Source organism: Dermochelys coriacea, chromosome 4 (assembly GCF_009764565.3).
Source record: "Dermochelys coriacea isolate rDerCor1 chromosome 4, rDerCor1.pri.v4, whole genome shotgun sequence".
Classification (NCBI taxonomy): Eukaryota; Metazoa; Chordata; order Testudines; family Dermochelyidae; genus Dermochelys; species Dermochelys coriacea.
Genome location: NC_050071.1, coordinates 79071381 through 79089460, shown reverse-complemented (window position 1 = coordinate 79089460; position 18080 = coordinate 79071381). Strand labels below are relative to the sequence as shown.

General features: G+C 37.9%; 1 protein-coding gene across 1 annotated transcript in view; it reads right to left on the bottom strand.

The window, feature by feature from the left end:
* Positions 1 to 18080, bottom strand: part of TENM3 (teneurin transmembrane protein 3) — a 2178135-nt gene that overhangs the window by 1885040 nt on the left and 275015 nt on the right. Inside the window, exon 5 of the mRNA XM_043513542.1 lies at positions 1058 to 1108. The gene's annotated coding sequence lies outside the window, so the exon portion shown is untranslated. The remainder of the gene's footprint in view (positions 1 to 1057; positions 1109 to 18080) is intronic.

Sequence of the window (18080 nt, the reverse complement as noted above, 5' to 3'; positions counted from 1 at the left end):
TCTGTCTCTCTCTGGTCAACAATTTTGTTCCAGGGAGAGAGTTTAGTATGGACCACAGTCCCTTTCATTGTCTTCCCTGGCTAAATTATATCCAATCAGAAGAAAATGCTGTCCCAAGCTCTAGTACCTTGGGGAGGCTGGGAAGATCATCAGTAAAGTCTCTATGATACCATTTTCTTGACCGCTATACCTGTATATTGCCAATTCAAGGAATTAATCATCTACTGCCAGAAGAGAAATGATCACACCAAAATCATGAAGAACCACAACAAAGAATTTAGGCAGGATAAGGAGTGATTTCTAGGTGATTTTCCTCAGTTTTAAATATTTTGTCCAAATTTAAAGAATGCTCAATGTGAAATAGAACTTTTGGAATCAAAATCATCGGCAAATGCCTTATACTTTAAATGTTTGAATAATATCTTGAAAGAGAGAGAGAGAGAGAGAGAGAGAGAGAGAGAGAGAGTGAGGTGTGTGGGGGGGGAAGTGGAGGAGAGGGAAAAGAGAAAGGGTGAGTACAACAGTAAGACCAATGCATGGTATTTCTCAATAGCATAGTAAAAGTAAGACAGGTGATTTACGTCTCTATGTCTTCCTTTTCTGAATGAGAGTCACATTTTAAACAAACAAACAAATAAAATCAGTAGCTTCCAACATTCCACAAAAAACTTCTTGCTCAAAACCATGAACGTTTTATTGTCCCTAGTAGTTTTCTTTACTACCTCTTTAATCTCGCACAAAAGCAAGTGTCATCAAACTGCTACATAATGTCTATATTTTACTTCCATTCAGCAAGCACTTTCTTTCTGAATCTATCAAGTTTATTCATTATTCTTACTAAGAAAAGAAGAATGATAGCTTGTTCTTTATTTTAAACACAGCACAACTAACACCAAGCCAAAGCCTATGATAATGAATACTACATATTCTTTGTTTTGGGTCTACAAAACTATCAGTCATATAGTCAATGCAGAATTAACATTTTTCAGTTTCTTTTCTAACAGATATTTCAGAAGGCATGATCATTTTAATATAGTAATTCTGAAAAGGTCCTTACCTTTTGAAAGACTTTCCCATCTTTGGCAGACCCTTAAAATGGAATATTCACCTGTTAAAACAGAACATATAATTTATTATTAGTGATATTTCAACATTTTAACTATAAACAAATCTTTGATTACTCAGCAAATGTATAGAGCACTTCAGTGGAAATACTGGCAATCATGTTTATTCATTAACCTCAATTATTATCCATTGTTTAATGTTAATAACTAAGAGATGTACTATTTCAGTGGGAGTTAGGAGCCCTGTGGGATTTTCAAAAGTGTATAGGCACCCCATCTACATCTCTAGGCATCTAAATACCTTTAAAATATAGCTCCTAGTCATTTGTGTGAGCTTTCTTTTCTTTCCTTTTGTGAAAATACATAGAATACCACCCCGTGAAGTCTTGCAGCATAGCGTTTTACCTCTATCTTCTGGGCCAAAGTGCTTCAGCCAAGCATTTAATTTTGCACCTCCAGTGAATTCTAGGTGCATTACTGTGACAGTATTTAGGCATTTAGCTACTTGATTTATAGATACAAACAACATACATATAAAGTTTTTGAAGTACGTAAAGTCCAGTTACCCATTTGGCACAGGGGAAAGATAAAGTTTTGGGCTTTGTAGGGTAATTCTGTTTGGAGGAGTAATTGCTGATGTAGAGCCAGGGTATTCCTTGGTGTCTACACATATAGCAGAAATATATACAAAGTCTTGTTTCCTTGAGCAGCGATAGGAACATGCAGCACCCAGATGCTCTACTAGCTCAGAAATCCTCTACTGACCCCCTGCAGCCAACACTGGATTCAAGAAAAGCCTGTATCTCCACCTCTGCTTTTATCCAGGGTTACCCAGAACTGCTATTCTGGCTGACTTACTCCAACTCATACAGCCTGGAACCAATGCCTAACTCCTGAGTTTGGAATCCCTTGGGGAAATCTTAGCACATCAATGGGGAAATCAAAAAGGCAACAACTGGAAGGGAAGGGAAGCGATACCCAGAAAGGGAAGAAGGGGGTGGGTAATTTGGGGACTGTGTCTTTGTTCTGCTCTAGTGATAGAAAGCAGACATAAATATATCTTAAAAGATGTGTATGCTCAGTTTGCTTTGGATTTCTCTGCAGTTACATAAGATCAGCCAGAAGTTATCAGTGAATCTGGCCCTAAAAGTTAAAAGTTTTATAAAGTGATTTAAGATTTATTCTTCATATATTCAAATCATTTGAAATATCACATAGTAACATTGTCTTGAGGTTTGTGTTTACTTTTCATGTATAAATGTAAATATCTTTTTTAAATGAGGAAATTCTCAGACAAAAACTTAGTTATGATGCAGTTAAGGTTGAAGGTACCCATCAACACTTCAGTTTGAAAGCTTTAGAGAGATCTTGTCATGATCCCAAACCAAGCACTATAAATCCTGAAACATCTTTTAAAAAACATTTTATCTAATCTGGGACCACAAATACAAATATGGGTGAATAATAATTTTATGGTTATTGCATGACACTACTGCAGGGATGAGTTGAGCCTCTTTGGATGCCTTAGCTGTGTGTTTCCATCTCATATGTGAATCTGACCCTTAGTTGTTATTCCAGGAAATACATTTAGCCCAATAGCATAAAAAACAAGGATTTTTTTATCATTCCCAAGAAAATGATGGAGTGAGAACCAAACACACTTGCCACTATATTTGTAGTTTGAGATTTATTTTTCAATTCTTCATTAGAAAAGTGAGAAAATTAGCCAGCACTCCTCTCACTTATATCATTGATGGAAGTCATGGGATTGATGTATCTCACTGGCAACATAATGATTGAAAAAAATATAGTCATAAAATAAAAATGATTTTAAAGAACAAATGTAGGTCTCCTTGCTTCTTGCCTTGCTTTCACCCTTCAGTTATTAGTGGTTCCTTCATTGTGCAGAATAGCATTTATTTTAACAAGTAGGCTTATGCAAATCATACTAAACATGGGCCCAGGATTCAGAAAATTCAGTGAATGCTTTCAGAAATACCTGTCCCTAATGAATAATGCTTGAAGTACAATAGGTTTTTTTATACTTTGAGTGGCTAGAGTTGTTGGATTCTATCCATTATGCTATTTTGTTAATATGAATTTGACAATATGGTGATTCAGAGATGCCAAAAATATGACAGACATAGCAAATCTGTCTTCCAGATTTTAAGGTAAGGAAAAGAGAATTTTAAGCTTCAGATAATATCTATAAATATATATATATATATATATATGTAAACCAAGGCTTGTTACATCATGTAGCAGTGAAGTCTATGGAACTATCAAGAAGAACATATAAACAAGAAATATATAGCACAATTGTTAAAAACTTGACAATTCACCAGTGTTGAGTATGTTTAAAAATCAGAGCCCAGGCTCCCAATGCAGAAAGGCTCACTAAAGCTATAGTAATATTTGAAGACACCAACCTCTTCCTTCTTCCACCTGGTTATAAAGGTGGAATTGTGAATTGTGAATCCAAGTAAAGTGATGTAGTGATATCTGAAGACAACATGAAATAATTTATCAAATTGGGCTGTTAAATTATAATTATTAGGCTTCAAATTTAAATATCAACATAGGTATCATTATCCTTTTCAAGTGATTTAATCAGCTGATGTCACTGCACTCAAAGCACAAGAATATCAAATTAGTGGATAATAGTATGAACTCAGGAAAGAAGAGGGACCATCATGTGATGCAAATAAACATAAGCTACAGTGAGTGGCATTTTGGTAGCATGAATGGGCATAGTATCCTGAGGACTAAAGTATTTCTTGTGTTCTATTTATGACTACAATAATCACAAAATACACGTATCTCACCAATACTTTAAACCTCTCCAATAAGTTCTGCATTATTGTGTAGTTAGGTGTTAGAATTTTCTGACATCTCAGTGGAGTGAAAGTAATAAGCTGGCTTTTTGACCATTTAGTGACATACTTCTACTGTGGAAAAAAACCAAAAACTTTTGCCCAGATCCTACAAAAAATTATTCATGATCTTAACTTTAATGGGACATGAATAGTTTTATTGAACTCAGAGTTCCATGGGACTACTCACATGCTTAACATTCAGGGCCTAAAATACCAGGTATCTCCCAGTGTTGTAATTCCAAAGATATGCCATTCGAATGCATTCAGACAGGAGGTGAAATGGGGACGATAAAGTGAAAGAATTAAAATAAACAAACTTAAAAACACACATTGATCTATTTGTCACAGTAATAGCATTTATTCACATCTATTATATTTATCATTATGCAAAAGCGTTAATTGAGGAGCCTCAAAACCTCCAAATTTTCCACTGTCGAACAAATTAATGATAAAGCAAACTTTGAAAAGTACCCTTCAAGACCACGCTCAGTCAGGGAAAACAAGGATACTTCAAAATCCTGGCCCTATCATAGCTGTCAGCAGCATCTATGGAGAGGGATGTACTTCTTTATATTACAATCATAATAAAATGTTAACATAAGGGATAGTTGGCATTTAGCAAGCTAATTATTAATATTTTATATAACAATCTAAACAGATGCAAAGGAAACTAACTGACACTTTCAAATGAAGAACTGCCTGACCTGTATGTCATTTTCAAATGTATTTTTTACTAGACTAAATTACTTTTATCTATCAATATTTATTCAGCAACAAAGCAGGGCATATTGTACTGGCAGAAAAAAGAAGTGATTTTAGTGCTTGTGAGTTTAGTACTGGGTTGACATCCCTGGATACTGATGCTCTTTTTATCCACAGAACAAGTATTGCACAGGCAAATGTAACTTTCCCCATCAAGTTTCAGAGTAGCAGCCGTGTTAGTCTGTATTCGCAAAAAGAAAAAGAGTACTTGTGGCACCTTAGAGACTAACAAATTTATTAGAGCATAAGCTTTCGTGAGCTACAGCTCACTTCATCGGATTTGCATCCGATGAAGTGAGCTGTAGCTCACGAAAGCTTATGCTCTAATAAATTTGTTAGTCTCTAAGGTTCCACAAGTACTCCTTTTCTTTTTCCCCATCAAAATGCCCCAGACCGGCTTTGAAGGGACCATTTCCAGAGTGTGAGTATGCAGCTTATTCTGCATACCAGCACAATCCCTGGTTTCTCCACTAAAGCTGCCAACTAATGCCAATTATGATGGTAGTTTGTTTAATGTGGACACCACTAGGTACTGAAATAGACAATTAATTTCCTAAAGGAGTGTTAGATAACAACCATTATGGAAACCGTTTCTGTCACTACTGACTTGGGTCAAACTCAAACTTTGTCTACTTTCTTGAGCTAATATTTAAGATTAATGCAACCAACCCCAAATGTAGCATTGCTGAAGGAGATGAAAGGCTCACCATTTAAAAATATACCTGAACTAAAATGGAAAATCCTTCACAGAAAGCAATTGAAGTTGTATCAGATTTAGCCAACATTTTAAAGGGACCACAAAACACATCTAGATGAGATTTTAGTTTTCATAGGGAAATCTCTTGCTCTTTTATTTTGAAGAAGTGGCATCCTGTGATTAAGAATGCTTTCAGCTGGCAGTTTAAGGAATTTTATTCCACTGTTGGCCAATTTTTCAATCTAAAAAGGTGCACCTATAAATTTCAGCTGCACTCAATACAGATGCCATCTGGTGAAAAGTGTTTCACACATACAAAGAATCAAGTTAGGCAAATAACAATTCAGCCACAGTACAAAGCTGTGTTTGCTTGATGTGGATATAAACATGATTAAAACTAACCTTCTTCCCCTCTGTGGGAAACCATGAATCACAGAAACTGAATGAATGTGTATGATGGGTGGGATGAGGGGAAAGACCAGGAGTTGGCCCTGATTGGCATGTTCAACTTGACTATACAAATCCTGATCCTGCAAACACTTATACACAAGCTTAACTTCAGGGCTGCTACTCAAATGCATGACGGTTAACTCATGCACAATTATTTACTGGATCATAGCATTAATCTGCTGTTTCCAATTTGAATTTTTGTTTTAAAATATATCACACTGTAAAGCAGAAGGGTTTGTTTCTCCCAACTTGTCTTTTTGCACATGAAAGATAATTGATCAGATTTTTTTGTGCTTCAGTAGTACAAAACTATTGACATAAATATAATAATAAAAGTAGAACTCTTACATGCCTTTGATCTCATTATCAAGTATAAGCACCTTTATCCATTAACTGTACAGAATTTGATTATAACAAAGGAAATCTAGACATAGTGTTTTGAACATTGAGAGGATCTCATATTTTGCGAGTTATTGAGAATACTGAATGGGTGTTTTCTAGACCAAAGTAAAAGCATGAAAATTTCCATAAAAATAAGGTATTTCACATACGTTTTGCTTGTATGAACAAGGTAGAATTTGACACTATCAATCCATATAAGGGTTACATAGTGCTGCTCATCACCATATTAACTGATCACCTTCCATATAAAAGCAATAGTAACAGTAAAGACTCTAATGCTAGAGACTCGATGAATTCCACTTCTCCTTTTTTGGGATAAAAACCTCTGCTTGGGGAAGGGCCTCATTTTTAATTTTTTAAATTAATTATTATTTTTTTTATAGATGATTTGTTTCAGGGTAATTTTTTATGGATGCTTGAATTTTTTTCAGTAGAAGGGAATGTTAATAAAGTGATTTGTTCCATAAATTATGTTGATGTTTCGTTTTTGTACAGCCTTCATCACTATTATAAAGTATCATGGAAATTGGAAGTCAGTGAAATAGAGTATTCTAGATTTTCCATCAAGTTTGGTTCTAAATTAATAAGAACAACAATGCACTCACCACACCACTTATTCAGTCACTAAGCAGCAAGTTACTATTGTAGCTCAGATACTATATCTATCTTGATCTCTTTTTTTTGTAGAGAGAGAAAAACTGTTACAATTTCTTGTTGATAGACCCTTCCACTATCAGGATCAGCACAAGCCATCGCTACAGTATCTGAGGGGTAGTACTCCAGGATCTCTCGCAACAGTAACTAGGTAGAGTAGTCGAACTGCCAATGACAGCAGCCCCACTTTCTCACATAGTATGTCATCAGCAGAGGTAGGGATTATTCCAAAATGGAGAATAACAGCCTTTGAATCACCCCCAGTAGAGTTAAAAAAAAACATACCCGTGTTAGAATATTAATTGCCCTACTCCTCATATATGCACACAGACATACCATTCACAAAGTCATCAATATGGCAAAACTTTAAAAACATCATGTCTTGAAGACAGGATTTTGATAATCAGAGGTAATACTACAATATTTGTACTGTGGGCATTCATTTATTTACTTACTCATCTTGTTTTGGGTAAAACACTACAAATGATCGCTTGGGTTTTCCTCATGCTTTAAAATGTATTTCTTAGCGGTGTCTTCACTATTGTTAAATCAAATTCTTTTCTGATATTAGAGCAGTGAAATAGGATTTTTCCCCAACTAGTGGATAGTGGAATATTTGCTACATCCTTTTAAATGTTTTATATCAGATGATCCTATCACAAAACAAAAACATATTGTAAAAGTAAGGACATGTTTTATATCTTGCCATCTCTCTCTCTTAAATCATATACAGTCTTTTTTAGGTTTCAGAGTAGCAGCTGTGTTAAAAAGTCATATCCATAAAAAGAAAAGGAATACTTGTGGCACCTTAGAGACTAACAAATTTATTAGAGCATAAGCTTTTGTGAGCTACAGCTCACTTCATTGGATGCATACAATGGAAAATATAGAGGGGAGATTTTATATACACAGAGAACATGAAACAATGGGTGTTATCATACAGACTGTAACAAGAGTGACCAGGAAGGTGAGCTATTACCAGCAGGACAGCGTGGGGTGAGGGTGGGGGTGGGGGAAACCCTTTTGTAGTGATAATCATGGTGGGTCATTTCCAGCAGTTTACAAGAACAGTAGGAGGGGAAATAAACAAGGGGAAATAGTTTTACTTTGTGTAATGACACATCTACTCCCAGTCTTTATTCAAGCCTAAGTTAATTGTATCCAGTTTGCAAATTAATTCCAATTCAGCAGTCTCTCCTTGGAGTCTGTTTTTGAAGTTTTTTTGTTGAAGAATTGCAACTTTTAGGTCTGTAATCGAGTGACCAAGGAGATTGAACTGTTCTCCGACTGGTTTTTGAATGTTATAATTCTTGACATCTGATTTGTGTCCATTTATTCTTTTACGTAGAGACTGTCCAGTTTGGCCAACGTACATGGCAGAAGGACATTGCTGGCACATGATGGCATGTATCACATTGGTAAATGCGCAGGTGAATGATGGTGTCCCCTCAATAGATATGTGGACACAGTTGGCAACGGGCTTTGCTGCAAGGATAAGTTCCTGGGTTAGTGTTTTTGTTATGTGGTTGCTGGAGAGTATTTGCTTCATTTTGGGGGGCTGTCTGTAAGCAAAGACTGGCCTGTCTCCCAAGATCTGTGAGAGTGATGGGTCATCCTTCAGGATAGGTTGTAGATCCTTGATGATGCATTGGATAGGTTTTAGTTGGGGGCTGAAGGTGACGGCTAATGGCGTTCCGTTATTTTCTTTGTTGGGCCTATCCTGTAGTAGGTGACTTCTGGGTACTCTTCTGGCTCTGTCAATCTGTTTCTTCACTTCAGCAGGTGGATATTGTAGTTGTAAGAACACTTGATAGAGATCTTGTAGGTGTTTGTCTCTGTCTGAGGGTTTGGAGCAAATGCAGTTGTATTGTAGAGCTTGGCTATAGACAATGGATCATGTGGTATGGTCTGGATGAAAGCTGGAGGCATGTAGGTAAGTATAGCGGTGAGTAGGTTTCTGATATAGGGTGGTGTTTATGTGACCAACTTTGTCCCCAGCATAAGTTGAAATACATGGGCAGGGACTTTCAGATTGTAAGCACGAATACTGAGTAACAAATATATTCTGCAATGAATAGCTAGGTCCTCAAATTGAATAGTGAAATTAGTGACCATCACACCTCTAACAAAAATCAACAGCTTCTCTTTGCAGAGGTTTGTGTGAATAATTTCTTGTGACCCATACAGAATTCTAATTTTGTGTATGTTTTTTTTCGATTCAGCCTAATTGCAAAGAAATCTACACTACAAATGAAACTACACCAAAATCAGGTTAGAGGACAACTGTTATGCTAAAACAATAATAAAAAACAGGTTATCTGCATAGTGCTACTTATAGTGAGGTCAAGCAAAGATGACTTCTTGGGCTGCATCTCAATTGCCCTTTCAGTTCTGTGATCTAAACCTGTCTTGAACTGGGATGATCTTTACAACAGCTTCTGCTCTGAAGACCCACTCTTTGTCAGTCGGTCACTTAAGCACAAGAGTATTTACATTATGTTGAAGCATTACATGTCTCATGTGGATGGATGTTTGTTCATAATTACTAGTCACATAAATAAGTATGTTTTCATGTTTCTCTTAATCGGGTATTACCCATAGAACAGGTTTGTTTAATATAGATCGACATTCAGCATATTAATTGTGATACTGTTCACTTTGATCTGTGATGCCCTTGATATGTTTCAGTGCCAAGAGAATTTTTGGCTGAATTTTAGTACAATAACCCATCTTTAGACTGCTGTCAAGAAAAGTCTGTTGGATGATTTAGTTGGAGATTGGTCCTGCTTTGAGCAGGGGGTTGGACTAGATGAGCTCCTGAGGTCCCTTCCAACCCTGATATTCTATGATTCTATGATTCTATGACAATTAACAAAATGCCATTGCCACAATAACTTTGGGGTTTTGTCTATAGTGTTCTCTACTTTTGGCATTCACTAGGAACCTGGTATGCATGTGAAATTCTCTATAGATTCTCCTTTAATTATAGACCCAAACTAACCCATAATGAAAGGGATAAACACTGTATCATTACTCCTCACCTGATATCCTGCTTTAGACAAATTAGTATATGACTATTCCCTGTAAGAGCCATTAGTCCTACTATTATTTCCAGACTTGCCTAAGGATCCTGTTGTTAGCTCTATAAGTCTAATATATGTGACTTAAAACATTTTAGTCACATTAAGATCAGAAAAGTGTCTTCAAAATTCCAATGAAGTGTTCCTTGTTTATTTTCAGTTAGTGACTTCTACGTGTAAGTTTCAGTGTTTAAGTCAGAGAAGAATTTTTGTTTGTTTACTGCAAGAACAACAGGTTTAAGCTATCATCCCACCTCCACCAGTTACAACTGTGGGCACCACACATATTTTTGTCTTCCCCTAGAGCATCTAGAATATTTAAGATTCTTATCTAGGCAAAGAATTAATTTATTCTATTATGGCAAGTTCTATGTTACTGTTTGGCAACTGGTTGCTTGGGAAGCTGAAATAGATTTTCCACACATAATAGTTCACATCATTGTCTTAATTACTTTAAAAAAGTCCTTTTCAAGCAACAATTAGTGGCTCTAAAGTTATCTCCCCACAGCCATTCCTAGGTTTGTGACTGACTTGTGAGACCAGTGATCGCTGAAGGCTGCTCAATAAAGAATATAAAAGTAGTTTGCCTGGTGGTTTTGGCCAGTCTTGATGCACCAAATCCTGGATTGTGATGGGACACAATTTGTAGCAGGGAGCCATAGTTCAAACTGGAAACAGACAAGGAGATCTAACTCTTGCCATGCAATAGGGATGTAAGTTTTTGTAACTCTGTGCAATGTCACATGACTGAAATGAAACTAAAAACTGTTCACAGCACTCCTGTGTGTATTATAACAGAATATTTCTTTATTACAGAAAAGGGCATCCTATGGGATCAGAGCTATGAACTGTGCAGTCAGTAGTAGTACCGGGACTTTTATTCCTAAAGAACCTGGCAAACAATTTTTTAATGGTACTAGTGTCCGAGGCAGGATTGTTTCTTCACATGAGAAATACTTTGCTGTTAAAGGGCTAGCCACACCCTTCAGGGAGAAAGAAGTAGAAGAGGGAAGGCCATAAAATATCTATCCTTGTCCTACCACTAAAGATCTTTACAGATCCACAGCCTGTCTACAGGTCTGACTACAAAATAGCTAACAACCACAACAGACTAGGCGATTATCATAGCATTAATCAAGTGAGATGAGTCAAGCACCCAAGTCCAGACTGGAGGGGAAGCAGAGGAAACCAACATGGATGCTGGATCCTGGTTGCTACTCTTTATTTTCTCCTCCAGCTACAGAAGATGTATACCTATTTTGGACCTAGTCATATATGAGAATAGACCATGGACTCAAAATGACATATGGTTAAAACAGAAGCTAAATTTGAAAGGCTTCGGACCAATACAGAGCAAGGTGGAACTAAATGGAGAGGGCAAAACTGGAAAACACCAACCAGGAATACACCAGCAAGCGCATGCTAGCAGAACAGTCTACAATCTACATGGACCAGTTTTGGACTGAGGTCCTGGAGCACGGGGTCCATTCAGCATTCTGGAGCTTAATAAGCATTGCAAATAGTTTTGGAGAAGAATGGGAGAATTGTGTTTATTTAATAAGTAAATAAAATGTTTAATTTACAACTAATCAACATCTGCTAGCTTACTAGGTAGCCAAGGTATTCCCTACATCACTAGGAGCCATGGTTTTGAAAGGTTCATATGCTCTTAATTGGCCCTTAGTTCAGACAGTTTAGTGTAAGTTACAATAGAATCCCTTTTACTACAATACAATGTCTCTCATTCTCACACAAATGAAGAGCTATGCAGTAGATGAAATGTTTTGTCTTCTACTTCAATCATGATTCAAAAAACTTTTATCCTTTTCTATATCCAGATTCTGATTAAAAGATACGCATAAAAAAGCATTCACAAATGGAGATTCACAAATACAGTCTTCACTTACATTCTTGGGCCCTTAATAAGAATTTGTCAATGCAGTGCTATTGAACTGTAAGTATGAGTAATTCCCTTAGCTCACATTGGCTAAATTAAGTGATCTGACCAATTACTTTGCTTGGTTAATCACTTTTTCCACATAATTTGCTCTTGCTAATAGAAATTACATCTTTTTCATGAGCAGGAAATTTTATTTCATATATACTGTATACCAATGACAAATGAACCTCACAGTTCATGTCTCTGAGGGAAAAGCATAAAGTAAATGGGAATTGAAGGGAGAAACATCCCCAGAAAAGAAACTGTAGTTCTCTTGGGTGCATGGTAGAAGTGCTCCTCCCTGTCTTTGAAAGGAGAATCTGCTGGTTGGCAGCTTACTGTTTCCCTTGCAGTTGCAAGAAAAGATTAGTGGGAGGTTACTGGTGGCCATCTCAACAGCTGCACAGGAAATCACCCAGTACAGAGATGGAGTGGGAAGGAGCAATAAGTGAATTTTGTGGGAGCTGGAGAAGGACAAGGGACTTTGCACATACATAAACTGCTATAAAAATACCTGCTTCATGGCAAAAAGACTAGTCTTGTTTCAGTTTTCCAAAATGTTTTCAAAAGTAAATGAAATTAAATGTTCTCATTAAATTCTGTTTTGTAAGGTAAAATAACCATTTAATAAATCAGGAAGCATGTACAGAAAGGTAATGCAGACTAGTTGTGCAGACTAAGTGCAGACTAAGCTGTCCTATAGCCGCATGTGTCAGCTTTTTGTTAATAATTATAAAATACTGAATAAGAAATATTAAATAACTGCAATTGCTGACATCAAGGCTGAGTACTAACTATATTTCTTTGTATTTGATTTATCTCAGTAAAGTATATATTATAGATCCCACCTCTTTTTGGAAAAGAATACTTTAATGCTTTGGTTTGAGAGGTATTCCCTCCGTGAGACGGTATCAAATGTGGTAAGTTGTCTCCCACCTTAGATAACATATGCACTTTCCACCATCTTTGGGAATGCCTCTGATTTGTTTATGTAAATCTCCCAACATTTTTTTAAAAAAAATTTAGAATATAGATGACGGTGAACATTTCACATATAAACAAGGAAATGTTGACTAAATTTTCAAATATGTACATTAACTTTGGATGCCCAACTTGAGACAATTCAAAGATACTGGGCACCCACAACTCCAAATGAAGTGAGCTGAAAATCAGGCTTTTGTAAGGGGAACCACATTTGTTACCCAAAGACTAAGGCATCCAAAAATCAGTGGGCAGTTTAGGCTTACATTCTATACATTTTAGGGTATGAGTTTCTGATGCAGTGCTATTTCATAGATATGGTATAGACATGTTGATTTGCTCTGAGAAAGTGAGTCTGATGAAGAAGTATATTGCAGTGTTTGGAGAAAATAAGTCAAGATAAACAGTAAAAATTAAATAAAAGGCAATTTTGTTTCTTGTATTGACACTTGTTCTGAAGAGTTATAGCAGAGAGAATCCAGAATGATCCAATGACTTATGAATCCTAGCCCTAGTTCAAAACCACGTTTCAGATATTCTCTGAAAAAGAGATATCAAGGATACCTTAATTTTAAAAATTTCTGAAGGCTAAGGAGAGGATAATTTCTTCAAGGCTATTTGAACTAGTGTCACATATAAGACTAGAGAGGCACAGTTTTACTAAGGAAAGAAAAATACTGGAGGTGTTCAGACCAAGTTTTCTTTTAAAAAAAGTATCTCATTAAGTAATAAACTAAGAAGTACATAAGTTCTCAAAAAAGGGCAAGAGAAGAAGCCATAAGATTTTCACTGAGGGTTTGTCTACACTACATAATTAAGTTGACTTTATTTAAGTCGACCTCAAGCCTCCGAATCAATTAAGTTGATTGTGTATGGCCACACCATGGTCATTGTCTTGATAGAGAGCGTCCTCACTAGCAGTGCCTGCATTGATGCACAAAGGAGTGCATCGTGGGTAACTTCCCACAGTGTGTTTTGGGAAGTTTGTGCAATGTCTCATGGGACCAACACATTGTTCCAGGGGAGAATGGGAACATTGCATTGACATCCCATGATGCACTGTGCTCAACAGCAAACAACCCAGTGGTTTTCATGCCTTAAAACCACCATGCGTATACCGTAACCCCAGAAGCATGGAGCCTGCTCAATTATGCACTCTTGCTCTGAGCATCTCAAACACCTCCTCAAACGCCTTCTCCTGCAGTATTTCCAGAGTCGAAGTAGGGTCCGCCGCATGGAACATAGTGATGTCTGCAAGCAGCCCTGCTGCAAGCCATTGAAAAAAACAATTCACAGTTGCTGCTGGCAGTCACAGAGTAGCTGCACTCTGTTGAGCTCCGTTTTTGGTCCCGTGAAACAAGCATTGACTGGTGGGCCTGCATTGTTTTGTAGGTATGGGATGATGAGCAGTGGCTGCAGAACTTTTGAATGTGGAAGGCCACCTTCCAGGAACTTTGTGCAGAGCTTTCCCCTGCCCTAAAGTTCAGCAACACAAAAATGAAAGCTGCTCTGATGGTGGAGAAGCGAGTGGTGATCGCTATTTGGAAGCTTGCAACAGCTACCGGTCAGTGGGGAATCAATTTGGAGTAGGTAAATCAATCATGGGAGCTGCTGTGTTCCAAGTGTGCAGGGCCATTAATCGAATTTTTTTATGAAGGGATACAGTAATATCAGGGTACAAAATATGTTGGAAGGACAGAACAGGTCATGCTGGTGGGGGAGTGGCATTATTTGTGAAAGTGTAGAATCAAATGAAGAAGTAAAAATCGTAAATGAATCAAATGTACTATAGAATCTCTATGGATAGAAATTCCGTGCTCTAATAATAAGAATATAGTGGTAGGGCTATATTATCGACCCCACCTGACCAGGATGGTGATAGTGACTGTGACATGATCAGGGAGATTAGAGCGGCTACTAAAATAAAAAAAACTCAATAATAATAATGGGGATTTCAATTATCCCCATATTGACTGGGTACATGTCACCTCAGGATGGGATGCAGAGATAAAGTTTCTTGACATCTTAAATGTCTGCTTCTTGGAGCAGCTGGTCCTGGAATCCATCAGAGGAGGGGCAATTCTTCATTTAGTCCTAAGTGGAGCACAGGATCTGGTCCAAGAGGTGAATATAGTTGGACCACTTGGTAATAGTGACCATAATATAATTAAATTTAATAACCCTGTGGCAGGAAAAACATCACAGCAGCCCAACACTATAGCATTTAATCTCAGAAAGGGGAACTACACAAAAATGAAGAGGTTACTTAAACAGAAATTAAAGGGTACAGTGCCAAAACTGAAATCTTCTCAAGCTGTGTGGAACCTTTTTAAAGACACCATAATAGAGGGTCAACTTAAATCTATACACCAAATTAAAGAACATAATAAAATAACCAAAAAAGAGCCACCGTGGCTAAACAACAAAGTAAAAGAAGCAGTGAGAGACAAAAAAGCACCCTTTAAAATGTGGAAGTTAAATCCAAGTGAGAAAAATAGAAAGGAGCATAATCACTGACAAATGAAGTATAAAAATACAATTAGGAAGGCCAAAAAAGAATTTGAGGAATACTTAGCCAAAGGCTCAAAAAGTAATAGCAATTTTTTTTAAGTACATCAGAAGCAGGAAGCCTTGTAAACAACCAGTGGGGCCACTGGATGACTGAGGTGCTAAAGGAGCACTGATGGACGATATGGCCATTGCGAAGAAACTAAATGAATTATCTGTCTTCACGGCTGAGGATGTGAGGGAGATTCCCAAACCTGAGACATTCTTTTTAGGTGACAGATCTGAGGAACGGTCCCAGATTGAAGTATCATTAGAGGAGGTTTTGGAACAAATTGAAAAATTAAAGAGCAAAAAGTCACCAGGACCAGATAGTATTCACCCAAGAGTTCTGAAGGAACTCAAATGTGAAATTGCAGAAATACTAACTGAAGTCTGTAACCTATCATTTAAATCAGCTTCTGTACCAAATGACTGGAGAATAGCTAATGTGACGTCAATTTTTTAAATTGGCTCCAGAGGTGATCCAGGCAATTACAGGCCCTGTAAGCCTGACTTCAGTACTGGGCAAACTGGTTGAAATTATAATAAAGAACAATATTGTCAGACATATAAATGAACATAATTTGTTGAAGAAGAGTCAACATGGTTTTTGTAAAGGGAAATCATGCCTCACCAATCTACTAGAATTCTTTCAGAGGGTCAACAAGCATGTGGACCAAGGGGATCCAGTGATATAGTATACTTAGATTTTCAGAAAGCCTTTGACAAAGTCCCTCACTAAAAGCTCTTGCACAAAGTAAGCTGCCATGTCATAAATATAAAGGGAAGGGTAACAACCTTCCTGTATACAGAACTATAAAATCCCTCCTGGCCAGAGGCACAAAATTCTTTTACCTGTAAAGGGTTAAGAAGCTCAGGTAATCTGGCTGGCACCTGACCAAAAGGACCAATAAGGGGACAAGATACTTTCAAGTTTTGGGGGGAAGGTTTTGGTGCTGGTTGCTCCGCTGGTTCTGGGACTGGCTCTGGCTCGGTCTCTGTGACTGGATCCACTACTGCTGTTGCAGATGTTGGCATGGGGTCTGCTTCCACTATCTTAGTTTGAGTCTCTGGTAACACAGACTGAGCCCTTGTAGAAGACTCAGGAATGGAGCTAGTTGTGAAGATTTGCTTAACCTGGCTGCTGGTGACCATCCCCACCCTCTGACTAGCTTCACGTGGTTGGCCAAGTCTTCTCACAGCAGCATGGGAATGGGATAATCATCATAGACTGAAAAAGTCCACATTCCTTACCAGCCCTTGTACTGGACAGGCCACTTGGCTGTAGGCAAGTTTAAAGAGTTTGACATGAAGGGTTGAATTGTAACTTGGGCCTCTGCGTTGATGAATTTGGGGTCCACTAAGAACTGGTGGATAGCTGACACTTGTGCTCCAGTGTCCCTCTATGTGACAACCTTCTTTCCACCCACACTCACAGTTTCCCTTCTCTCTGAGAGGTATCTGGGCCTGGGGACCTTTGGTGGTGTAATGAACTGAAATTTGTTGGCCTTTATATGCCCCACCTCATTACATTTAAAACATCACCCAGCTGACTGGTCACTGGGGCGAGATTGGTGGCTGGAGTCTGGTGTAGTGGAGCGATAAGGTGTGTGGGGTTTTCCTTGGGATGTAGGTGGGACCTTAGGTGGTGGTGATAGTATTTTGTTTTGGGTTGCCCCTTCTGATATTCGCTCTAACTGCTACCAGGTTTTTTCTTTTCTGACACCTCCACCCATTTGGCTCCAATCTCCCCCGCCTCAGTTACAGTTTTGGGCTTCCCATTTAGGATGTACCTTTCTATTGCCTCAGGAACACCCTCTAAGAACTGCTACATTTGCATTAGGAAGGGCAACTCTTCCGGAGATTTAACACTTGTTCCTGATATCCAGGTATCCCAATTTTTCACAATGTGGTAGACGTGTCAGGTAAATGACACATCTGGTTTCCACCTTAGGGCTCTGAATCAACAATGGGCCTGCTCGGGTGTTAGCCCCATTCAAATACTGGCCTTGTCTTTAAAAAGTTTGTAGCTGTTCATGGATGCCTTAGGCATTTCCACTGCCACCTCTGCTAAGGGTCCACTGAGCTGTGCCTCAGCTGCACCATATACTGATCTATACAGATGCCGTACTCAAGGCAAGCTCTTTCAAAATTTTCTAAGAAGGCCTGTGTATCATCGCCAACTTGTAGGTGGGAAATTTCCTTGAGTGGGGAACGGTACCCAGAGAAGGATTGGAAGGGTTAGCTGGTAAATTCAGCTTAGTCTTTTCCAGCTCTAAGCGTTTCAGCACTAACTGTATCCAAGCGGTGCCTCTCTGCCTCCAAGCGTTTCACCTCTTTCCTCACTTCTGCTTCCAACTCCAAGCATTTTAAGGCTATCTGTCTGTCATGTTCTTTTTGTCTCTCTTCCGCTTCAAATTTAGCTAATAATAGTTTTTGTTGGACATTGTTTTTTGGCCATCCTAACTTATCCAAGAGCTAAAAAGAAAAAAAAAATGCTTGTGAATTTCCTGACTGTAGCTAACACCTTTGTAAAAAAAAAAAAAAACCCCTAATACCTCTGCCTCCAGCCAAAGAGAGAGAAAAGGAAAAACTCCTGCTTTCCCCAAGCAGCTAAAAGAAGGAAAA